Source organism: Lathamus discolor, chromosome 3 (assembly GCF_037157495.1).
Source record: "Lathamus discolor isolate bLatDis1 chromosome 3, bLatDis1.hap1, whole genome shotgun sequence".
Classification (NCBI taxonomy): Eukaryota; Metazoa; Chordata; class Aves; order Psittaciformes; family Psittacidae; genus Lathamus; species Lathamus discolor.
Window position 1 is genome coordinate 99,703,260 of NC_088886.1, and position 26,199 is coordinate 99,729,458.

At 39.9% G+C, this 26,199-nt stretch overlaps 1 long non-coding RNA gene across 1 annotated transcript in view; it reads left to right on the top strand.

The window, feature by feature from the left end:
• Nucleotides 1-18,101, top strand: part of LOC136011149 (uncharacterized) — a 60,161-nt gene extending 42,060 nt beyond the window's left edge. Inside the window, exons 3-4 of the long non-coding RNA XR_010611236.1 lie at nt 2,438-2,475; nt 17,314-18,101. This is a non-coding gene — a long non-coding RNA (uncharacterized LOC136011149). The remainder of the gene's footprint in view (nt 1-2,437; nt 2,476-17,313) is intronic.
• The last annotated feature ends 8,098 nt before the right edge of the window (nt 18,102-26,199 follow it).

Below are 26,199 nucleotides of genomic sequence, written 5' to 3' on the forward strand. Positions count from 1 at the left end.
CCACTGGAACACTAAAAAGCAAATTAACAAGCTACGTCTCTGAGAAGGTCTGTTCTGAAAAGGACTGCACTCTAATGGCAATGACTCATTAAACTTAACATCTTTTTCTCTAATCAATGTCCCTATCTCCTAAGTTGGTTGCCAGTTCCAGTAATGACGAACTAATTTGCACTGATACACAAACTTTGAGGATCTTCAAGTGTGCACACACTGAAAGTCTCAGCAAAAACCCATGTTGTAAATGACTTTTAAAAAGTCATATAGGGAATCAATGGTACAGTCAGGAATAGACAGGAATCCTAACTCATTTGTTACTTTCCTGGTGTGCTTTTAGCTGATGGATACCTGCAACCTCAATAACCTGTTCCCTATCCTGACTGTTATGTGCTTCCTTCAGGGAGCTGCATATTTAGTTGCTCTTAACACCACTTTAGTTCACATAAGATCTAATCAAATTCAAGCTAATATCTATCAGGAAAGAATGAAATTACAATTACAGCTATCTACTCAATTTGCAATAATTTGTGATGTTACTGCTCAACTTACTATCTTCCAGTATGTGGCACTTTCTCCAAGAAACCGAAAACTTTGTTATTTTCCATTATAGCTCTAGTAGGAACAAATACATCACCTCAAGGTACGGATTTTTCAAATGGTTCAAGAATTATTTTTTCTTTTTTTTTAATAGGTAGAAGAAGTGTTAAAGCTTCCTCCCAAAGTTCTTACTTTTTTTAACTGTGGTTGGATATTTCCTTTCTTTGGCATAACTATGACATAAGATCCATAAAATGTCTGCTCGTTCACCTTATTCGTGTCACTACCTGCACTGAAAATTATCTTTGGGGAGGGAGAGAGAAGGAGGGAAAGGAGTCACCACTCTCACCACTCTCCTCAGCAGTAGTCACAGCACTGGTCATGGTGTGACCATCACATCACAAGTAACTGATCTGTAGCTAATAAAAGGGCTCCTTCAACCCCTCCATCCCAGGAATTCTGGGCCCAACCACAGTGATAAAATATGCACTCTAAAAACAAAAGCCTTTAGTTTTCTTCGTGACAAACTGTGCCAAAATGTGGTTTACAGCTTAATGTCTTCGCCAGTGGTAATGTCTGAGAGATATTTCTGTGCTTTCAATGGTAAACTGATGTAATACAACTCATTCCATGCTGTAGCTCCAACCTTTACTGGGGATGGTAGGTAAACTGCTTTCAGTTTGGGAAGCTTAGCTGATATTTTCAGTTCAGATTATTGTTAAGAGTTTCCCAGACTATTACAGAAATGTCCTTACTTTTAATTCCTCACATATAGATCTACCGAAATTCTGTCATGATGTACGTTTACTCTTATAAGTTGATTTGGTTTGGTTTGGTTTTCTCAACAGCAGTGCTGCTACATTTCTCAGACTAAAGTGAGTTTTTACTCCACCAGCACCAACAAGGCAATTTTGTGTTTAATTGAAAGTCTGAAACCTGAGTTTCTGAGAACAACAGAAATGAGGGTAGTAGTTTGAATGCTTGCTTGAGTCTTTCCAGCTCCAATAACCTTAAAACAAACGACATGACAGGAGGTAAATCACTGAAATCAGACTTTGCTATTGCAAGTTGCTATTAGTGATATGATTTTAATTCTTAAAAAATAAACTCTCAATTTTATTCTGTTTTTACTCATTAACTCAATCGTTTTCCATTTTTACTAAACCAAAGTTCCATTTGGCCAAAATTCCCATTGATGAGTAGAGGACTAAGTTCAGAAAAGAATGAAGATCAGGAAAGTGACAATGAAAAGCACAGTATACGTCTTAATATTTATGGCAACTGGTTTATTCTTATTACTATCCCTGTGACATTAGGTCAGTATAAATTTGCCTGTGTCCTTGCTGTATTAAGAGAGATTCGTATTTTATATGTGGGGTGTTTGGCAACTATAAAAGCAGATGAATTTACTTTTAGTTGTTTGGTTTACTAGATGAAGTGCTCAAGCTAATGTGTGGAGAGGTTATTTTTTACTGGGAAGGAGCATCAAGCAGTAACAGTTGGTTTATCACTCTCATTGTAAGAGCGATAAACCGTTTATCCTTTACAACTACTATTTTACTGTAACTTACACCTTTTTTTCTATACTATGTTTTTAAAGATGGAGGTAAGTGTTAGCTGGGATTATTCAAATAGACCATTTGGCAGGAGCTTTCATTGGAGGTTGTGAAGACGTCTGGTCAAAATGGCCAGAAGACTTCCAGAATGGTCCTGTAAAGGTTGGATGTATGAGAGAGTACTTACTGAGTGATGACCTGTAACAACAGTAGCAGGTTTTGTTTAGGGCTGTCTTATACTGTTAGGTGTCCTAAAAGTGGGCTATTGACAAACATTCTCTTCATAAAAAAAAAAAAAAAAAAAAAGGATGAGCTCTTATTAATTTATTCTTTTTTTTTTTTTTTAGCTGGGGAAGATCTGTATGTGTTAGAAAGTTCTCTACTGGTAAGGTGGCAATTCTTTTGGCCTAAAGTTCTTTCCTCTAAGACAACACTGATGGTTTTCTGGAAATCTTTGTTGCTTCTTAATATTTAACACATTTCAGTAGTTGCCTTAGTGCCTTTGCACAGGAGATGCCAACAATGGGGGCCAACAACCCAGAATTCTTGTCAGCTGAGAGTTATCAGTAGTGAGATGCCCATGCAAAGGTTTTACCAGGTGAGAAGTTATTTTTCTTTTCACAGATTAGCAGTCAGTCTGCCTTAAGACACTTCCATGAGATAGATATAGCAGTCAGCATGTCTTCTAGGAACGTCACTGCTCTAAAGCAGCTCGTGAGGAGAGGGAATATCTTTTGTGAGCTCTCTAAGCACCAGGGGCTCTGAATCAGTGTATATCATGTTCATGGTTGCAATTAATTAGTGAATACTATAGGTACATTGAAGAGCCTAATTCTCCACAATAAGCAAAGAGTGCTTGAGGTGTACCTGAAAACCCAGTCGTCCTCTGATGATAACTTCCAGAACACCAACACTGCCAATGCCCAGAGTCTGTCTTTAATTCAGTTGAATTTCACTGCAGTTGAAAGATCTGACTTCTCCCACTGGGCCAGGGGTGATAGAGAGGCCTCCTCTTTTAGCAATGTGGCAAAATCTTTTTTATTACTTCTGCTGTCATGAGATGTGATTCTGACCATGCTGCTCTGATGAATATAGAGCCTCTTCGCCTCTTCAGACACCGAACAAGTGTTTTTCATACAAAGTCCCCCCTTTCTTGTTTTCTTACTCATTGATCCTGTTCGTGCCTCATCCCTCTGGGTTCTAGGATAGAACAGAAGTCTGTGGGATGGGGTTTTCTCTGTGTGTGACTGGGTGCTGAATTTCACCTCTCTTCTGCAAATCCATCAATGAGATCATTTTACAATCCCATCTGCCTGCTTCATTTCCTTTTAACCCCTTGGAAATAGTTCTGTGGTGTTTTACCAAACACACAAGATTCTGGCATGTTCTGTGACTCCACAAAGCAGCAATTTGCAGAATATGTGCTTGCTGCTTCCTTGGACCATGTACAAATCGTCCTATGCTTGCACAGCACTTATCAGAGGTTAACCCCAAGCTGAACAAGTTTTAGCAAGCTCACACCCAGCAAGGAGGAGGTAAAAACAGCAGGGCATAACGTGCAGATGGCACAAGTGCAATCAGCTATTGCACTCAGAACTGTCTTTTCCTCTTTGGTTTCCTGCAGGTGGAAGTTACCAGCAAACATGAAATGTGTACTAAACCTGAGCGTACCAAATTGTGGGGGGTTTAATTCGTGAGGAAGAGAATGAGCAAAGGATCACAGTTTTCTCTTTACAACTGCATGGACAGTACTGCAGTGCTAAGGCTGTGGGCTAGCCCTAGGGAAATAGGAGAGAACTCACCACGAGCAGGATCCATCCATAAACTTTGGCCTACTGTCACTGCACATTTGTAACCTGTAATCAGATACTCAGCAGGGTATTAGATACGTTAGCTTTCATGATGCACTACCTTTTTTAGGCAATATACCATTTCTCAGTTGTGTGACTTTGTCTCCAAGGCAGCTAAAACTGGAGATTTACACAGTGATTCTGTAGAGGGGAGTAAATCAAGGAAGGAGAAGAAAAACTCAAAATTTCTCTGGCAGTTTGATGAAATGCATGTTAAGACTAAAACTAAACTTAAAAATATCTCACTGCCTGCACTTGTTTCACAGGCACCAGCACCCAAATTTGTCTTAGCTTAGATTTTGCTGACAGTTCCCTCATTTCTGGTTGACCAAAATGTTGCTTCTGCTTGTTTTGTACTGCTTTCATGTAGGCAGTAAAATAATTAACAATGGCTGCATCTCACAACATGAAATTAATCCTTGCAACAACATTTTTACAGTTATATTTCACTTTGGTTAACTCTGCAAATAGTGTTCCAAATTCTGACGTCTATCTTATCAATATCTTATAGAGAGTCTAGAAGGATCCTGGTGGAGTTCAATATGGAATGGGCTTGATTCTTTTACCTGAGCAATTAATAATTCATTTGGTGGTGCTTCCTGTATGTTCCCCCTGCCTCAACATAGGAGTCAACATTCCTTTAAGTCGAAAAATGTGCTGGCTTCAGGCTGGCTTTCAAAATACATGCTGCAATGGTAATAGAGCCCTGTAACTTAAGTTCTGGCTTCAGGGGCACACAGGATTTTTTTCTCATTGAATGTGATAGGAGATGAACAATACCCCCACAAGTTAGTTCTGAAGCAAAATGCGGTCTGTCTGCCCTGGAGTGTGATGTGTGGACGCGTGCAGAGATCTGCAGCACGCTGCAAAACTCCACGGCCTCCTCCTGAACTCAAAGTTAACTGATTTTGGCAGAGAATATTGCTAATCTGCCGCCTTAGATTTTCATTTTTTTGCAGCACATCTGTGGGCTTTATTTTTTATTGATGGAAAAAATAAAGGCAATTAAGTAAGGTTGGTGGGGGCACAGTCTGTCTTTCCAACCCATATGAGAGATCATGGGGTTTTTTGTTGTTTACTTTTCTCAGACAAATATATTTCAAGATAGTGCCTCTGATTAACAGTGAGGATATTAAGATTAGACATGTAAGAAGCATCATACCCAATGTGCAATTTCTTGCCTATTAAGGGGAATTTGTGGGTTCAACCCGCCGAGAGGAGCTCTTGGGAATCGCCAAGATATTGCAGCAAGTTCCTCACTGCTACCACAAGGGGCCAAGCTTGGGACAGCGGAGAGTGTGGTAGTTGGGTGGGCGGTGAGCCCTTAGGGACTCCAGGCAACCAGCATTGACTGAGACTTTATTCCATCTGTTTTGTGACAAACAGCTTTGCACAAATAAGCCCAGGAGCTGGGGAAGTGCAAAAGCTGGCTGTAAGCATTCAGCTGCAACTCAGGCCATGCCTACTTTGGGATCTAGGATGCAAATATGCTGTACATTCATGATGCTGTCAGGCACAGCAGTGGTAATGCTCAGCGATACTCGCTGCCAATTTTGATGGTGCCTCCCTTCTGAAAATGTGGGCCTCAAAATATTTGCCAGAGCATCCTGCTTGGTGAAAGTCTGCCAGGAAGGAAGGAAGGGCCAAAGGACTGCAATCCTGAGCCCATCAGCTAGCAATCAAGGTCCAGAGAGAAGAGTTTAAAACCCAAGGTGAAAAAACATTGCAGTGCTGTATTACACGACTGATAAAGGAGACAAACATCATCAAACACCCACAGTACATTTATAGGCTTTATGTTAAGTTTTGTAAAGTGGATTAGAGACATTTGTATTCATTAAGGAGATAAAACCCCTTTTGCTGGAACTCAAGTGTTATATTTTAAAAGTTTGAGTTTCATAGGTGGTGAAAGAACCATAAACAGAGCAATGAAATGTTCAGAGGAAAAAAAAAAAGGTCAGTTGTGTAAACTGCTTTAAAAAGAGCAAAACGGATTAATGTACTGGCACAAAAGATAGACGATGTACATGGATGGGAAAATTCCCTGGGACTAGTTATTCTCTCTTGCATTTCTCTCCTACTTACTGTAGTTTGTCTCCCCATAGCATTTAGAGTCATTGCCTGAGATTGAGGCCTCTGTGAGCTCTGTAGGGGCAGTTCCAGCCTGGAGAAGCATCATTTTGAGTGAAGAAGTAGAGGAGGGGAAGGCCAAGGGGGGAGAGGTGAAATAGCACCTCCTATTTAAAAATGGGCATGATGGGTACATGACTAATGTGAAGTTGCAGAGCTTGAAGCACCCCCTTTTGTTTTGATGGCTAGTATGGGCAGGGCCACTAATTGCTTATCATTTACATCCTTTCCAGGTCATGTTTTCTCTCTCCTCTCCTGCCTGTGGCATGCAATTACATTTTCCTTTCAGAAGCTGTCAGCCTTTTTTATTCCACTATCTCCTCATCATCCACCCACTCCTGTTGCATCTTTTTTTTTTTTGTATTATTTGGCAGTTTTGAAAAAGGGCTTATGAAATAAATGACATTTATAACCTGAGCATGTGAGTAATTTGCTAGAGATCTTAATTACCTGAAAAAATAAGCTAATCAGGAAGATGCACTAGGGATTAATTGTGTTGTGAAACCTGTTTTTTTCCCTTTCATTTTATGCACCTGGTTGGACCTTGCAAATGAGCTAGTAGGTACCTTTCCAGCAGGCACAGGAAATTGTAGTTTAAAATAGATTGGCATTAGAAATTGTACTTTTTTGTCTTTTTTAAAAAATGAGGGCAGAAGAGGTATGTGATTACAGCTTTGAGAAACACTTGCAAAAGTTGAAGAACTTGCTCTAACACTTACTGCAGCAGGGCTAGACCATGCACTGTTTTTTAACAGCACACCTATGGCTGATGCCATACCAAGATATCCTTCTCTGTGAATTAAGTTTCTGAGTAACTGCCTTGCTTAGAAGCTACTTTTAGGGGGCAGAGCTCAGGTAAGATGCAGATCTGAGACAACATTATGGTGCTCTACTTGACCCATGAGCCCTGAGAGTGTAGATCTGACAAGGCTTACAAAAGTTATTTACAGAGTAGCTCTGTAATTACTTCCCACCAGCCTTTTTTGGTAGGATATCATTGTCATTTCAGTGTTGAAACTCTTTTCTTTTCACGTGTCTGTTAAAAAACAGATGGACGCCAGTATATTTTGCAAGTGCCCTAGAAAAGCAATTTTTAATTTTTTGACAGGGTAATATTATTAATCATGGAGAAAGGAGGATGAGAATGAGATTTCTAGCATATTTTCCTGCTCTATACTACAGGCTCCCTCTGACTGAATCACTGAATCTCTGTCCCTGAATTAACCATCTTTCAAAATGGCAGTGAAGTATTCCTTTTAACATTTTGTATGCTTTGTGTACTCAAGTTGTAAACTTGTGGAAAAACAGTCTGGCTCTTGTCAGTCCCTCATCTTGTACCTCACCTCTGTAGTTGAAAGGGGAAACTGTATTAGAATAAGGAAAATCATACCATCTGAATCTTATTCTTTCTTTGCTTCACTTTTAATCGTCATGTTAAAATGGTCTCCAGCCTTCCTCCTGATGGCTATGCATTTAAAATAAAAGCACAGATTCTCACAGCTCGCTACAGTAAGAAGGAAAGACTCTGGGCCAAATCTGCCATGGAATTAAACTGGAGATATGCCTATTGTTCATCCTGCTGCTTTTACAAAGTAGGTTTCTTTTTGCTATTTTTTGCAATTACTCCCAAGGATGTTGCATTGTGGGTCACAAACATATGCCAGCTCAATGGTCCTTCAGTTTATTTTTGTCTTCCTGCAAGGTAACCATTCATCCATGGAGTAATGTCTTTAAATGAGGCATTTTAATCCAAATTGCCAGTTAATACCTGCAGGGCCAGCTTCCCTCCTGATCAGATCTGGAAATTAAGGGAAGCTTTGAATGCTGCTGTAAAGTTCTGCTTGCAGAAATTCTGAAGGGCTTTTGGAACACGGAGCAAAATTGGTAGGGCAAGCTCTGAAGCTTTGGACAAACTGCCAAACTGTAGGACAAGGAAAGCAAAGTGTGAGATTAACTTCGTGTTTGGGTGTCTCAGCTTGTGTGGGTCTGGGTTTGGATTATGAAGGGTAAGTAAAGGGTCAGGTAAGAGAAAATGAGGGTGGGGTCTCACTGCACTGTACTTCATTCATGTAGAATGGCCATTGTTATGCTCTTTTGTGCCTTTTCCTTTTAAGCTGATGGATTGTTATTTATGTTAGTGTAAAGCTCAATGATCATCCCACTTCTTCTATTTGTGTGTATATACAAAGGTAGTTTCTGTAGTTTCCAGTTAAACTTGAAGTGAATAGCACAAGGATCTGTCAAACTATGTGAGTGCAAGTGTATTTCCTTTGAAAACCTAAGCCGGACGTTCAAGTCACCACCTGAAGAGGCTTCCATATCAGAGCACATACGGAATTTGAGGGGAAACTTCCCCCTGTGTATTTATGTGGCTTTGCCTTATTTGTAAATACTAATGGATCCCAAGTGATTTCCCAAGTAATTTCTTAACTGTATTACAAAGAAAAATCATCCAAGTCTTTTATTACATCTTCCACTGGAGCTGCAACTGAATCAATAGGATCCTCTTCAAAAATTAGAAGGGCACCCATTAGAGCCCAGTATGATGATTCTTCTAAATGGTGGTGGTTGTCCCTATGCAATACCAAAGGAGAATGAAGTACAAGAACACAAGACAAATTCAAATAAGCAAACTAGCTAAATCCGTGTCCTGTTGCTCTGTTGAATCTCATGGCTTCTGTAACCTGTGAGGGGGAAAAAGGCTCCTCAAGTTTACTTGAAGTACTTTTAAGGTTTTAAGATTGCAGTACTACCAAAAATCTGTGTCTGCATTCCTCCTGCTATTCTCCGTTCTGTACAGCCTCTTCCATCTCTCAGCAGACACAGTTTAGTGGTCAACTAGATTAAGGAATTGATACTAAGTAGAATTAAATATGAAAAACAACACCTATAATTAAAAAGGCTGTAAGTTACCAACTACTGCTGTACAATTTAAAATGTCAGTAATTGTCATTGTTCTCTAGTCACTCATTCATGGCTTGTTCATTTTAGCTTTATTATAAAAATATAACTACCTGTTGATAACAGCTGCACAGTCTAAGGACTTTCTACTCCATTAGATGGGGCAAGTGGGTTAAAGCTGTTTATATTTTCTTCTAAATAAGCACAATCTATGTCACAATGCCATTCCATTTATCGGACTCAACCTTTAAGCAATCTGTCCGTAATTACACTTGAAAATGTTAAGAGCAATTTGCCAGGCACCTATCTGGGACAGTAAGTATCCTGAATAAAATATGATTGTTGTGCTCTAAGCACCAATAATAAGAAACCACAGCACTGAGTGTTCTTGCTTTTAAAGCAAAATATAATTGTTTCTTGAATATATGCATTTGAAAAAACAAAAAACGAAAACCCAAACCAAAAAACAAACCAAAACACAAGACCCTCTGCATGCTTTAACTAATTATAATTTATTATTATGGTTTGACTTAGTTGCATGATGTAATTGCATTATTCCAAAGAGGAAGGGATGGGTTAAAGGGAGATCGTAATTACACTGAAAACTGAAAAAAAAATCTCATCGTATGTTTTCTGTCATCCCAATTAATTTAGCTGTGGTTGTACAAATTCTGCCTTCCAAAATGGCTTTTGAGTTCAAGACGGTTAAGAGATGATTGCGCTTTTGCTTAGAGTTTTGTACAATATAGAAGTGCTGCTAAACCCATCCAAAATTTTCTCAGAGATTTGAGCCGATTCTGGCTTTGATTCATTCTTGTACCCCTTTACAAATATAAATTCAGTTACAGTACCTTTGCAGATGACAGACTGACCATGGTGATATGTATGATTCATTCAATCCAAATTAAAGTCTACCATCCCCTGTGGGTGTCTTACCCATCAGCACTGACTGATGATGGGTAACAGAGACTTTTTAATCTTCTCCTTTTAAGCCTTCCTTACTGCTCTATTGTACTTAGAAAAATACCAACGTCCTCCCTTTTATTTAAACTGTAATTAGACATAATTTTATATTGGATATTTCTAGAACTTGCAGGTATTTATTTTCTAAGATCCTTGAGATAAGTCCCACTGTGTTCATCCTAACAACTGAAATGCTTTAAGTTCTGTCACTCTCTCTGTATCTTTGATTGCGGCAATGCTATTTTCTTTGGTCTCAATAAATATAATAATTCCCCAAACTGCTGTAAAGGGGTTCTGAACAGTCCATCAGTTAAATATGTTATATTCCTCTTTGAATCCTGGTTCCATCTTCCCTATCCTGTAATTCGTAAGTGGCTTTCAGAGATCTTCTCTGCACCCATCCAGTGTTTAGAGTCCAGTTCCTGCTTCAGACTAATCACAAGTAACTCAGTCCACATATTAGATTCCCAACAACATAGACTCCACTAACAGGCCTTGGGACAAATCCCTCATAAGCTTCTGCTGCTTTACCTCATTATTTGCCTACAGGTATCTCTTTCAGCCCAATGACTGTCTGTCTACTGGAAATGGCAAGATCTGTTCTCACCCAAGGGCAAGCTACACATTTACCTCTGGAGGCACAGGTAGTTCCCATGGTTCAGTGAATGTGCTGGAAATCTCCCCTCCTGTTTTTCTCAGAGCAGCTTGCTTACATAGCCACAGCATCAAGCTTCACCTATCAGACTCACGTTTGCTTTCAGCGAGGTTCATTTCTCTGGTTCTCCCTCAGTTCACACACTGCAGTGGAATAATTAAACTGAAGGGAGCTTTCTATGCAGTTAATTATTTTGCCATAATATTTCTTTTCATTTTTTATCATAAAATGTTTTCCTCCAAATAAAACCATAAAGGGAAAGGGTATAAAGTAAAACCAAATGTTTTCAATTGCTGAAGCAAGGAGTCTTCAGTGAAGCTTATGCTTAACAAAATGGAAAATAAGAAAGCATGGTTTATTCTATCATATATTAAAATTAAGGAAATGAGGGTCTCATTTGCCTAAAGATTGACCATTAGTATTCACCTAGTGGCAAGCAGCCTTTATCTCACACCATTAATGAAAACAGAGCTCATTAAATAGTATATTTTTTAATGGAGACAGAAGCCTGGGTTTGAGAGGCACTGCTCTAATTTCCCATGTAAATTGTTCATGATGATCACCAATAACAGAATTTCTTGTACCACTCCCCACTCCTAAGAGCTTTCATTCCATATGTAATCACTTATGAATGCCAGACAGGGTAAGAGCCCTGCAGAGAAGGCAAAGAGGTTTCAGTTTCAGATTTCTGAAGTTAGAAAACAGGAAAGAAGCCTTTGGATACAGAGAAGGTGAAGTAAGTAATTCTTGAACAGGGGGCAAATGTTCAGAAAGACACAAGAGCTCTGGGGGGCAGTGAGTGTCCTTAGGTTTTGGCTGGCATTGCAGTAGTCTTGAAACAACACAAAGCTGGTTAAAGTTCTCTTTGTCAGCTGCTGCTTTACCTCTCATTTACAGACGTACCAAGCCAACATCCTGTTGATTAACTCCCTCTGGCCATTCCTATGCCCTCCTTTCCTCCAAATGATTTAATCAACAACTCTGCCTTGTTGTTCTGTAGGCTACTTGTCAGCACCACCCAACTAATCACATGGTAAAGACATAAAGTAATTGACAGGATGCTTTTATGCTCAAATCCACAGCTGAAGTTCCCATTCCATTTCAAATGGTATCAAATTTCTTCACTCTCATTACAATCCTCGTCTGTTCCATGGCTTTGCATGGCACAAATCGCCACCTTTGGACAAATACCTGTTGAGAACTACAAGGGCGTTGCCAGGGTGTGCAAAGATGCAGTTAGAAAAACAAAAGTTCAGCTCAATAGCCAGAGATGTCAAAAACTATAAGGGTTCTTCAGGTACATAAACAACAAGCAAAAGCAGATGTAAAATACTGGCCTGCTGTTAAGCAGGAGAGGGGAATTAGTAACCAACAGTGCTGAAAAGGCAGAGATTCTCAACACCCTCCTCACCTCTGTCTTTACCAGCACTGTTGAGCCCCAAGCCTTGGGAACAAAAGTCCAGGTTAATGCAAACACAGACCCACCATCAACGAAAGAGGAGTTGATATATGAATGATTACAGGAGGCTGACCCTGCAAATCAATGGGCCCTGGCAATATCCACCTGAAGGTGTTAAGGGAGCTGGCTGATCTTGTTGCAAAGACACTCGCTATAATCTTTGAGGAATAATGGAGATTGGGGGATGTCCAGAAGACTGGAAGAAGGTGAATATCACTCTTGTCTGCATGAAGGGTTTAAAGGAGGATCCAGGAAATTACAGGCCCATCAGTCTTACTTCAGTTCCCCAGAAAAGTTATGGAGTGAATCCTCCTAGGGTCAAATGAAGCATGTGATTGGGAAAAGCCAGCACGGATTTGTGAGGGGCAAATCACACTTGACAAACCTGATGCCTTCTACGATAAAGTAACTTGCTCAGTTGATGTGCAGTGAATGATGGACATCATCCCACTGGATTTCTTCAGGGCTTTTGGATAGAGTTTCCCACTGCCACCACCTAGAGAAGCTGATGTGTTATGATCCAGACAAGTGGTCTGTGCAGTGGGGATGGAATTGGCTGACAGGCTGGTGCTGGTACCAGGGGGTGCTGGTAAATAGCTCCTTTTCAAACTGGTGACCTCTCGCTAGTGGGGTCCCTTAGAGATTCAACACGTCTTCCTAAGTGATCTGGAAGATGGGATCAAGTGTACCCTCACCAAGTTTGTTGATATGAAACTAAGTAGGGAAGTAGACATTCCAGAAGGCAAAGCCACCCTGCAGGAAGACCTGAATAGGCTGGAAGAATAGGGTAATAAGAACCTCATGAATTGCGACAGGGACAAGTGTAAGGTCTTGCACCTGGGAAAACACAATCCGAGAGTGCAGCACACGCTGGGATCTACCCAGCTGGGGAGCGGCTCTTTGGAGAGGGGCATGGGGGTGGACAAGAAGCTCAATATGAGTGAACAGTGTGCAGCTGTGGCAAAGAATGCCAACAGGATGCTGGGTTACATCAACAAGGGCATCACCAGCAGAGACAAATAAGTCATTACCACACTCTCCTCGGTGTTTGTCAGGCCACACCTGGAATACTGTGTTCAGGTTTGGTCCCCGCTCTACAAAAATGATGTGGACAGGCTGGAGAGGGTCCATAGAAGGGCAACAATGATGATCAAAGGACCAGGAAGCCTGCCATGTGAGGAAAGGCTGAGAGAACAGGGTTTCTCCAGCCTTGAGAAAAGAGGGCTCAGGGGAGACCTTCTCACCATGTTCCAGGATTTAAGGGGTAGCTACAAAGAAGATGAAGACTCCTTTTTTACAAGGAGTTACATGGAAAAGGCAAGAGGTAGTGGGCATGAGTTACAGGGAGATTCTGACTGGACACAAGCAGAAAATATTCACAATGAGAGCAATGATCCATTAGAATAATCTCACAAGGGAAGTAGTGGATTTCTCAACGTCTGACACTTAAGGCTCAGCTGGACACAGTGCTGGGCCATCTTGTCTAGACCGTGGTTTTGCCAAGAAAGGTTGAATCAGATGTTCCTTGAGGTCCCCTTCCAACTTGGTGATTTCATGCAGCTGAGTTGCTCGTGGCTGCACTGATGAACAACTTCAGTCGATGTGGCTCTGTTCCTTATTTAATGTTATTCTATTCTCTCCTGCATCATTTCCTCTGTTACAGATGTCACTGGGCCAGGCATTGTTTGTTTCGGGTATGCATGTGGGAAGATTACTTAGTGCTACTCCTTAGACATGGTTAATGTCTTTTTTTCTAGGCTTCTTGACATTCTATATATAGTTCTTTAGTCTTAATATTACAAATTATTTAAATTTTAATTAGTGCTTCCATTAATTACATGATCCTGTAATGCAGGGGGAAAGATATCTCAGTTTCCACTGAGAAGTCTTTATGTGGCTATGGTTTGTCCTCAGAGGCCTAAGTTTTATTTAGCATCAAATAGCCATCATCCTATGGGTGTGTTTCTGTGGGTACTTGCAATCTGAGGACATAGCTTCTCTAAGAAGTTAGTAAAGGTTTATGTAACTTGACTGGCCTCCAGTGGATGGGAGCTGATATACTCCTAAACTCTGACAGTTTTGCCCCTCCTGCTGCCAATCCCAAAACAGGTACTGCTGGGATCCATAGCAGCAGATCTGGTGGATGTTTATGTTATAATAAGCTGCTCTCTGATGCCTCACACACACCCCATCCTCCTGCCCAGACTGCTGGAAGGGCTGGGCAGGGGAGAGCTGTTGGAAAGTCCTAGGGGATTATGTGGTTGTTTGCTTCAGAAAGATCCTCAGAAAGATCTGAGGCTCTGAACTCAGCATACTGAAAGGAGCTGAATTCTGATTTAACCTGCCAGATGAGTCAGCTCTCTAATAGAAAACCTGGCTGAAAAGGGTTTGTGAGATCGGAAGCAGGTTAGCATGACATCCCAGTAATGACTCTCGTTAGTTCTTCTGTACTTCACCCTGTTGCAGATTGCAAATAGCAATTTACAGTTAAGATTTGCATCAGTATTCATACTTCTGCTGTGTTATTAGCTATTGAAGTTGTTTTGTGTGACAAAATCTTCTGTGTTCAGTACTGTTACAAAAGGTAGATTAGTACCCTGTCATGTACAGCAGAAAATACTGTGCCAAATGCGATGTATACATTTTCACTAAGTGTACTATTAATGTTCCTGTACTGTATAAAAACTGTGTTTGTTATAGCAATCATGCAGTGGGCATTTTCAATGTGACTGTATTAAGCCAGTGGTTTTTGTTTGGTTTTTTTTTTTCTGGCAACCAGTATTAGGGGCTTTTGGTCAAAATGACATGCAATGAAGATTTTGATTTCTTCATTTCTTTCTGCCACTACTTTCTTTGCTAACTCCAACAGTTTTGAAGTTCATTGCTTTTTCTTTGTGTGCTGCTTTGCAGCTTGAAAATGGAGTATGCCCTTAGATAAAGCAGCAGAGAGAGCTAATGTTGCTTCATATTTTGTCTGCACAGAGTGCAGAGAGTAAAATGTTACCCATAGAGGGCTGGAGGGAAGGATTTGTCCTTTCAGTCCAGGAAAGCAGACCAATTCATTCTACCCCAGTTGCACTCTTGCCCCTCTTGCCTACAATGCACTATTATACTGTAGCAAGTACCTGTCACTACTTAAGACTGAGATCAGGTTTTTGGTGTAACTGAACTAAGGTGACAAAAATAATCTCAGTTACAGCCACTGTGTTGATTTGAGGAATAATGTGAAGGGTGGATTTACAGGGACAACATTAAAGGAGCTGTAGCTCTTCCCTTCTATCCTTTGTCATTACCTACCCCCCCACACACACTTCATCCCTGCCTAGCCACCTGGTACAAGCAGCATTTGTGGACAGCCTTTTGTCAGCATTACCAGTGCATCCCCCATGGGTGACTGATCTGTGCGATTCACACGACTTCTCTGTATGCCATCTCTGGCATGCATTACCCATGGAGCTGTACATTTCCATTACCCAGGTACTAACACTATTTGTAAGAAATTAAAATCTCTTCTCTTTATTTCATGATGATAGTCATTGGATGTCTTTCCTGGAAGCCACAACCAAATTCTTCTTGCTACAAATAACATGTAAATTTTATGTCTAATTAAAAACAGTGAAACACAAAAACAAGCACAAACATAAACATAGGGAAATACATATCTGCAGTAGGACTATCTTCTGACACAGTGTCCCATATAAAGGAATGAAATTGCATCCAGGATGTATATGTGGCTTCTTTTGTCTATATAGTAACCAAAAGCAAACAAAATTTAGAATTTTTCAGAAGAACTTTTTGCACATACTGACAGAATTCTGTAATTTCATTGGATAAATCTCCTACTTCGGTTTGTCCAGACCCAACCAAAACAGCAACCACAAAAATTTGAAGGATCCTGGCTGGAAAAAAAAAAAAAAATTGGTTTAGACAAAATACCTAAAAAATAAAATCTAAAAAAAGAGCACGTGCTTTTCAGTACAATAAAATGAAAAACTTAATCCAAGTCCCACCTTTCCTCCAAAAATGGTTCCAAAAGATGATGTTGAAAAAATCCTGTTTCAGCTGCCCAGAGCTAGTGATGATCATACTCATAAAGGGAATAAGAACAAAAAGGAATAGCCACAATCTTTTCTTTTTCTATTTTTTTTCTTTTTTTTTGGGGGGGGGGGGTGTCAGAGAGATATTTTGTTTTCTCCTAAACGTGTGTGTTACCTGATCTACTCATACTTGAGGTCAATGGCTGAATTCCTCCTAATTTGAATGGGTACCACAGCATACTTGATTTGTGATAAGAATGTAACCATAATACAATTGTAGTTGTTACTGCCTTTCTTCTGAGCTAGCAGTGGATGTTGTAACCCATTACAAATCCTTTCTTGGTATGTAAGATTTAAACAAAGTGTCAAACAATGGCCTTCCAGTTTGGGGGTGGTGATTCCAACAGCACTAAATGCTTCAAAGGGGTCGCAGCACTCTGTCTTAGCCTGTTTGCAGTAAGACATTGATTTATAACTAATTATATAGGGTTCATGTTTACATGTAATAAAAACATGTATTTTACAAGCATGTGGTGATAGTTTACATTATTTCTGCAAAAATATATGATTTGCTGTGATCCACAAAGCATTGTATGCATCCATTAAATATTTCATGAACAATACCACCACAAGGAACATAATATACTGTATCTGAGCAAATGGATAGCTCAGAGCAGGGAAATACAGAGGTTTTCACCACTGTGTCACCAATTGAAAAACCAACTCAGATCAGTGCCAACACAATAGCAGCCATAACTTTGCAGGTGTTCACAGCCTGAAATGAATTACGTCCTCCAGCTTCTGTTTTTGTCTAACAGGGTTGTACCACACAAGCCACAGTTGTTTGTGGCAGCTGTAGGACAGACTATTGTTTCCATAGGACAGCTAAGGTTTAAAAAGACTTGGAGACTGTGAACTTTCCAGGCATGTCTAGGATGGGGTCAGAGTTTTAGGACTTGAGAATTGCACAGAAGATTTTATTGTTTCTGCAGAAAGCAGCAGTTTTCCTCGCCCAGGAAGGCAGGGCTGGCACTTACAGAGAGTATGAGGCAGTGACGAGACTGCACAGCCCACCCCCAAACGCCTTGCTCTGTTGGCCACCTAATGTTTTCCAAGAACAGCACATACCACCTGGGGCTTTCTGCTCAGTGCCTCCCACTGTGGAAGCCTTTCTGAACCAGTCTGACTCTTGATTCTTCTTTGCTCTTTTCCCACCATTTTGCTTTAGGTTTTGTAGCTGTTCCTGCCTGCAAAGGAGTGGTCACTGATGAGTTTCTTCAGCTCAGGAGACATAAAGCAGATGTTCTTATGACCTTGACTGAAAGATGCACAGAGACCATTTCCACAGTGACTGCTCTTTGCGGCTCTGAACTGGACTCCTCATTACTCATTTCTCATTTGCCTGATCCATGAATTCTTTGCTCATCTCTTCAGCACAAAAGCACAAGTTCTTCTCTCACTGATACCATCTTTACTGACTTTACTAAAGGATCTCTTTGATGTGAATATATCCTTATCTATTTCTGCATCTGTCACGAAGAACACATCTGGATAATTATTCTTCTGTGGATGCCATTTTGTAACAAACAAATATCTCTCTCTTCCAAATCTCACCTACAGTAACAAACATAGCTGTCATATATCTTTATTACGGTTTCATAAAGCCTGTCCTTTAAGCTGTAATGGAAAGGTTAGAGTACTAATAGCTAATATCTAAATAGCTAATAGCTAATAGCTAAACTTCTGTGATCTATGAAAACTATGAATGTTGGAAAGTGACCAAAATATTTGCCAACTGATCTCCTACTTGAAAATGGGGAAGCTGAAGGCACAGCCAGCACAATTACAGTTGCTTCTCTGAAGGTCCTAGTGTAGCAGAAATATGTAGGATTTAATGTCCCTAAGACACTAAATAGAACTGGTTGCTAAAAACCCCCTACAAAATCGGTATTCCTCCTTAGGTACAAATAAGCATGAGGGCTGTTGATCCATGTGTGAGAGAGTAAGACTGGAAGAAAATTGACATGAAACATGGGTAGGAGGAAAATTCTGGCTCCCAACTCCTCCTGTCTCGTGGTGACTGACACAAAAGCAATGCACAATGTTTTATCTCCTTTAAAGACAGACAGCAGTTGAAGCTCTTAATTGTGACCAAGTTCTGGGCTAAGTGGGAGCTAGGACCAAACTTCTCTTAGCACAACAAAACACTGCCCCTGCTACATGCTTTCAGAGGGAGCAGATCATTTTGCACAGCACCCCAAGGCTTGTACAGGGGCAAAGGAGAAGATCCTACCTCTGTGAAAGCATCAAACTCACATCGTGCCTCAGCATCAGGCTGTCTTGCTTTTGATCTGTGCTGGTGTGTATGTAGGTGCCTCTGTTAGTGCTACTTTCCCTGAAGAGGTGAGGCTAGCTAAGCTAAGTAATGCATTTATTCTGCTGCCCTAAAAAAGATACCCTGCTTTCTGGGCGCTTGTGGGCAAGCCCAGCACCCCTCTCATCTGCCTGTTTTGTGTGGAGTAAGCATCCTGTTTGGGACATAGAGCTGTAGGGGAGCATTTGCAGCCCAGTGCTGGAGGAAGCATGAGTAGCACCTTAGGGCTAAAACTCTGCCTTCTGCACATCCAGCAGCAAACTCCCCCTTTGCTGTTCAGACTGTAGGGAGAGGTTGGTGTCATCACAGGTATTGGTGAAAACACAGGTGAAGGTGAGGGATGTTCAATTCCCCTTACACAATTGATTAACAGCATTACACTAATTTTGTACTTCTTGTGTGAATTCACATCTTGGAAACCTAGGGGAAGCAACTGCACAATGAAAACGCATGGAGGGAAGGAAAAGCACGTCAGACATAGGTGACTGTGGATTTTGCCAGCCCATCAGACTGGGTTTTGCAGGGAACTAAAAATCATCATCAGAACAGCTAGCTTGTTTACTCTGTTACGCTCGTAAGCAAGAGAGGCTATTCCAAGGCATGGCTGCAAACCCACTTTTTCAGAAGCTGCAGAGTGGCTACACCTGTGGTTTGTGTATATTTTGTGGCTAAAAGTCACATTTGTTTAACGACTAGGGGGAGAGATGGGGGAGATAATGGCAAAAGCACATTTGATTTCTATTTTTTAACTAAGCCTAGGCAGGCAGAAAAGAAATGGACACCTCTGCTGCTGACTGTAGAGCAGATACGCAGTGGCACAGAGCACTTTGGCATCTAGTACATCCGCTGCTTGCCTAAATTTACAAGCAAATGAAATTTGTAAGAGCACTACAAGGAATTCGTAGTGGATCCCATTCCTCTGCTGTAAGGTCATTATGCAGCAGAAAATTAGGTGGCCTCAGCTAACAGCTGATGTTGCCAGCACACATAAGCCCTAAATATAGCACAGGCTGAAGGAAATTCCCCCATAATTTTCCAGATTGTCTATGGGAGTAAAACAACAAAAAGGTAATAAAATATACGACTCGGAGAGCATAGTCTGACTTGCAAATCTAGCTTGTTGCTGCAGTATAGAAGCCCCTACTGAATAGAAAGCCCTATCTCTTTACTTGTTCTGTGTGCTACTCTACAAACCTGGCACAGGCGCTGGAGCCTCCCAGGCATGCGGTGCAGTGCTGCAGTGCACTCCCCACAGCACCATAGCCATCCTGCTCTGGAGGAGAGCTCCTGAGGGAGCTCCCTGCACAACAGATTAAAAGGAGCTTATAGGTAGCATCTGGCTTTAAGTGGGGTGGGAAGAAAGTGTGGATACTTGTTTGGATGTCTTAAAATGTATTGTTGAAGAGAGCTGACAAAAAAAGAGATTCTCTAGAGATACTAATAAAGGGAAAGATGTTACTTACTGAGGTGCAGAGAACAGAGAATGGCAGGAATTAATTCATCCTTCCTGCAACAAGTTCCCCTTAAGGAACTTCCTGTGAACTCTGACTACATGGATTTCCCTGCAAGACTGGGAGTAGAAATGACAAGCTTTAGGCAGTAATTAAAACTGATTATCACATTCATGCTTCTTCACACCAACATCTTGGTTTTGACATCAGCCTTGCAGAGCTGCTGGGAGACAGCAGATGCCAAGGCCCTTGCATTGGCTCTCAGTAGAGGAGGAATTAGGCCACATCCCAAGTGGGCATTTTTACTGTCCTTGTTTTAATTACAGACACTCACCTGTGCTAAAATGAGGTGGTCAGAGAGCAGTCTGGAAAGCCTGTCATTCTTCAAGGAGTTTCACCTGCAGTAAAACCTGATTCTGAGCAGAATCTCACATTTGTAGGACTGAAACTACTACTACCACCGCCAGCAGCAGGGTTTCAGTCTTTACCTTGTGTAATATGTTCATCCTCAGAGGCTTCTGTGGAAAAGTCCTTAGCATGGAGTCAACACCATCAGCATCTGTCTTCTCAAAAGGTACAAAATTGCTTCAGTGCTATGGAAAGTGTGAATGAAAGTGTGTAGCAGTGCCAATTTTTTTTCTCTTTCTTGAAATAGATCACTCTTTAAAATGGAAAACAGCAGGCAAACCCTACTTCTTAAATAAATAAATTTGAAATATGTTAAGGAAATTTATTCTTGCCTTCTTTCACTAGTACAAAACAATTCACGTAATTGTATCTGAAAGCAGAGATAATCCCTATTTGCCTCCTATGTCCTAGAGTAAATTTTTGCTATTTGTTTTGGTGAAAAAGAATTGTCCACTTCCCTCCTTCAATCATATTTTCTTTATTTACTAACTTGTACTCTGGGAGTGTTCAAGTTTACTTCAGGCTACCTAAATCTGAGAAAATTCATTATGTATCTGTCTGAATAATACATGGTCTTTCAGAGAACATCAAGGAATGATTTTGAACCTTTTCCACATGAAGAATGTTTTGATATTTTTCACTGGGAAAAGAACCAATCTTGATTCAGCTTGAAAGAGTATTTCTTTATATGGTGTACTTCAATGGTGTTTATTTTATTTCAAAAGAAACATACAAAATTTGAAGAAGTTAGAATCAGAAAATCAGCATGTTCTATTTTGAAAATATCTTTTTATGTGTTCACTACTTTTGCTCATATTGTTGAATGTATTTTTTTCACCAATTAAGTATTCAGAGGAACTATTTTGTTAAGCCTTGTGTCTCAGAACCTTTTACACTTTGTACATAATGTTTCTTAGTAGACAGAGCCATAGATCATTAAGTCATTTGAGCTTAGATTAATTTCATTTTTTCTTGTTCTAATCAAAATGGGAAGCAAACTGGTAAAATGCTTTCATCTGCTTCCTTTAAATGTTCATAACCACCCGGAAGGAACATATTCATAAAAAACATATAATTTGGCAATAATTTAATCTCTTTAAAGTATTTCTTCAATAATTAATAGTCATGAAATCAATAATTCTATCTGTACACTAAAACAAAGTTTAAAAAATTATTTGAGGATGTTGAGGGTTATTTATTTTTATGAGCATACATCTTCCACAAAAAAGTCAGTAATAAAAAAAATAGGATGTATTAAACATCTAGGTCTGAACTCTTCTGTTGCTTGTTCGTGGAGATGCTGATGAATGTTTCACACAAAACCTTTAACAAAATTCTACTGGTTTGATGAGCAGAAAGTATTGAGGTGAAAATTCTGTTCCCCTCAAAAATTTTCAGTTTTATGTTAAAAAAAAAAAAAAAAAAAAAAGTTGGGAATATCTGCTGTGATGCTTTTATGTTTAAAAAAAAAAAAAAAAGTAGGGAATATCTGCTGTGATGCTTTTATTTGGAAGCATTTGTTTTAAACTGAAGTTGGTCTGTAATAGTATACCTTCACCTTAAAGATGTGGAAGATTTAATGATACACAAAAGCTGAGGTGGGATGATAAGGTTGGAAAGACTGATAACCACAGTTGTTGTTCCTTTGAATTGTTTAGTTTAACAGACTTTATTTTTTGAACAATGGATGGTAGGCAAATAATAAAAAGAGAGTGACACCATATCCAAACAGGTTTCCCTGTACTGGCCAGATAAGCGAGAAATGCTGGTAATGTGATCTATGGGGGTTTTAATTGACTTTGCATGAGCAAAAAAGCAATTAGAAAAGGGAACAGAGAATTTTTACAGAATAATGACTGCCAGGACTTCAAAGAGCTACCACACTTTTCAACTGTGAAGGAAAGTAACATCTTCTAACAAAAAGAAGAAAATTAGGGAATTTAATGCTTGCTCTGTTTTGATGACATTTTGTAGTTCCCAGGCTGTTCTAATAGCTATTTCATGCTTACCATTTAGTGTTAGATTGAGCTATGAATGTTAATAGTGGTTTAGCCCTCCCAAAATGTCAGTTACTGGCATGTTTCATGTGACCTGGGGATTTACATTTGTGTAAATGGGAAAGCATCTCTTTCATAGAGGCAAAACCTGTGAAGATCTATGGGAACAAAGCATGTGGGTTGAGCTTTAAAACACTTCAATGAACGCATTCAACATGATCTGTTTTTCTAACCTATTTGCACAATTATGTATATGAAGCAAAATAGGATGAATGTATATGTCTTTAAATTTCAGCATGTGGAGGTTTTGTTTATTTTTAAGGTAGGGAAAAATGGGGAATTCCCCGTCTTCAGGACAGACAGACCCTGAGAAGCCAGAGTACTGATGTATAAGATTGCCAATGGCTAGAACCAGTTCTGTGCTCTCTTAGGAGCTCCTTCCCTTGCAAGATAATTGGATAGGAGTTGTTTGTGCTTGTGTTTTTCCCTTTTAAGGGGCAAGAGGAGAAGAGAGGTGAGTTGACAGTGCAGGTGGTAGAGCCAGCTCAGCTCTGATTGCATTGGCTTTCAGAAGCATCTTTGAAAATTCAGTGTAATTTTAATGTCACATCAGTGGGGCTACACACTGTGATGGTCTGACAACAGAGCACCAAATAAAGAAGCTCATATAGACTGTCTTTTTACATGATATCCCTATATAAATATCTGCTGACATTAGAGCAAGTTTTGTTTCTGCTGTTTTTGTCTACCACTTATATAAAGACTTGAGCTACAGCACAGTCATAAGAGAAGTACCAGCCAGGGAAAAATATACCTCAGGCCTTCTAACAGCTGGCTATTGGAAAAGAGGAAAAACAGCAGTAAGAACAAAAGATGCCCGGAGAAAGACAGGCTGAACGTGGGGTGTTCTAGGTAGGGGGAAGAAAATCCCACTGTGCTCTCTGCTACAATAGACAGTCTCCACCTCTATGGATGCCAGATGGCTGTGCCAAAAGGGTGTCTTCTTTTAGAGATACAGGTGCCTGCATCAGCAGTCAGGATTATGGCATACTCTGTTTAACTGCATGTGATTCAAAGACCCAGGGGCTCTTAAAGTTGTGGGTTTGTGTGCAGCCACAAGACTTTGTGTTTTGGCAGGCAAGACCAGTCTGGCACCTACCTAAAAACGTTCAAGCTGGTCATTCCAGCTACAGAAAAAACAGGCAAAGGTGGCACTTGTGATTTTATTCACTAACTGAGGCATCTTTTGTGCATTATCATTGGCTTGCATCCACAGCCTGCCTGAAGACCACAATAAGGAATGCCTCCTTATCCTTGGATATTTTCAGCTACGTATATTTAATCTATACATAATTTATTTTCTGACTGTAATTGTGAGGGTAAAGTGTGATTGCAATGTGAATGAAGAATGTTCTTGATTGTTCCCTCTCATATTCAAAATGTAACAGGAAAGCATTTTTATTTTTAATCTCATTTGGTAACTTTGAAGTGACAGAGAGATCCTTTTACACACTAAAGAGCTATCTTCTCTCCTTTTTTGTTTGGGTTTTTTTTTTTTAACTTCCAGAATTTATCAGAAGTCACCTTTATCTTTACACTTCTAAGTTCATTTAGTGCCCATGAAAACTGTCAGATAAATAGTGTTGCATATCAGAGCACAACCTGTGCTTTCTGCATCTAGCATTAAGGTTTTTAAGCTTTCTGCATCTTGCATGAGGGATTTTTGCCACTGCTTTTCTGGCAGAACAAAGGGAATTATTCCTAATGAGTCATTTATATGACAAATTTTGCCTTCTTCTGTTGGTCCAGAAATTGCCCAAGTAATCTTGAATTTCTGAAGCTCTTGGAAGCTAATGAAAGTTGGGGTATTTTTAAGCTATCCACTGAATGAGATATTCAAATAGCACTTCGTCTGAAGATTGTCCTTGATAGTCAGAGTCTGAGATCTGTAGGTTAAATAGTGTAAGTCTAATAGCTTAGATTTAAAATTATCCAAAAGTGACAAACCTATCTGAACATGTTAAAATTCATGGTTTGGGTACAAAAAATGCATCTATGTTTGAAGCAGAACTTGAGAAGCTAAGATACAAAAGGATGCTTCTTCAATGTTTTGTTCCGAATGACTGCAAAACCAAAATCTGTTTTATCCTTAAAGGTGAACTGTAATGTTTTACGTGGTTGGCTTTCAATTGGTATTTTTGCATATTTTGGTTTGTTTAGTTAATGTTGCTCAGTAAAGGACCATTCTGTCAATTTTCCACAAGTGCCTTGGGTGACCACCACAAATCCTTGAACTGCCCGAGACACTATATGTTCAAAGCAATGACAGCTTTTTCAGTGCCACATTTTCTTTTGGACCTATTGCACCCTCCCTGATCAGGTCAGATAATCTTAAAGGGACTGATTTCCATGAAGATGTGCAGTAGCATGTCCATTTTGGCTGGACAAATGGGACAGCATGTGTGCCTCTAGCACCTAGATAAGGCAGAAGTATCTGGCAAGCGCTAAGCTGAATGCAACTGGTGTTATCTTTATATTATGCTTTATAATTACAAACCTCCTTACGTTCTTATATCTGTGTCTTCAAAGTGCTGTGTGAACAACTAATTAAATAAATTAATCATTAATCTACCTGATGTAAAGCGCAAATGTTACTTTAAAGTGTTAGGGCATTTCCTAGTCACTCTTTTATTACAGGAGAGAAGATGACTAAATGGAGAAATGCATAATTAGAAGGACCTTTGCTTGCTTTGCTGAAAGCAAGCCCGAGTGTTTAAGACGCTTCAAGGCCTATTAAGATATTTCTTCAGCATTGCCTTGCAAAATGGAGTCATCTGTCATGTTTCTGCAAGGCAGCCAAGTTTGAAGTGCTTGGTGGGGGGCATGGCTGCTGGGCCCCTTCCAATAGGCAGAGCAGGGAATTGGAAATGACACGAACAGTTTTCTTGGCCTTGCAGTGGTTTCTCAGGCTCTCTTGCCTCTGCTTGATTTGTGCTTCATAGTTCCAGGTTTCTGCTGTAGTCTGGGAAAATCTGTAGACCAGCTTGATGCGGTATGGACATGTCATATGCTGTTTGTATCCAATAAAGGAGTGCAAAAGCGACAATACCTGCAAATGGGAAAATGTAAATGGCACCAGGCAGAGCTGCGCGTAGCTTCTATAAAATGTATGAATTTGCTTTTCCTTAAATTTCATTTGTTACTGGGGGCCTGACATGTTGCACCTGTCTTTTGTATCCTCTTTCTATTCAGCTTCACGACTCTGAATCTCTGCATGGAGTACCATATGTAAAAAGACTAGGTGACTTTATAGTAAGAAGAAAATATTCTTACTGGCATTTGTTTAGCTACAAGTTATGATTTGTAGGTAAACCCTAAGCAGAACACTTAGAGTTAGCTGTCCAGAAATATTTTTTGTCTCTAAATCTATATCTAAATATTATGCCTATTTTTGGTAGTGTTTCTTTATTCATGTGTATACGTACACTTGCAAGTGCATGCAGATTGACATACACAATTTTTTCTATGGTGTCTTTATATCAGTGAAAGTGATACGCACAAAGGTGCATAAGTAATTCAGAGAGGGGAAAGGAGATGAAAATAGCGTGCCATGGCTGAAGAGATGGTTACCCCAATTGGTAACCCTATTGATGTCAGTGATGTTACTTACATGAGGAAAGAATCCAGTCTGAAATGGGAAAGAAAATTTCCATTGCATGCTTACTAGGAGCTACTGTAAATGATGTGAAGGGAAGAGGATTTCAGATATCTTGACAGTGTCTAGCTAAATCCTTAAGCTCTCTAGAGATGTAACCCAAATGTATAAGAATCCTTTCTTTAGTTATATGTTTCCATGAAAGTTGGGGGCTTTAAAATGGCTTTAA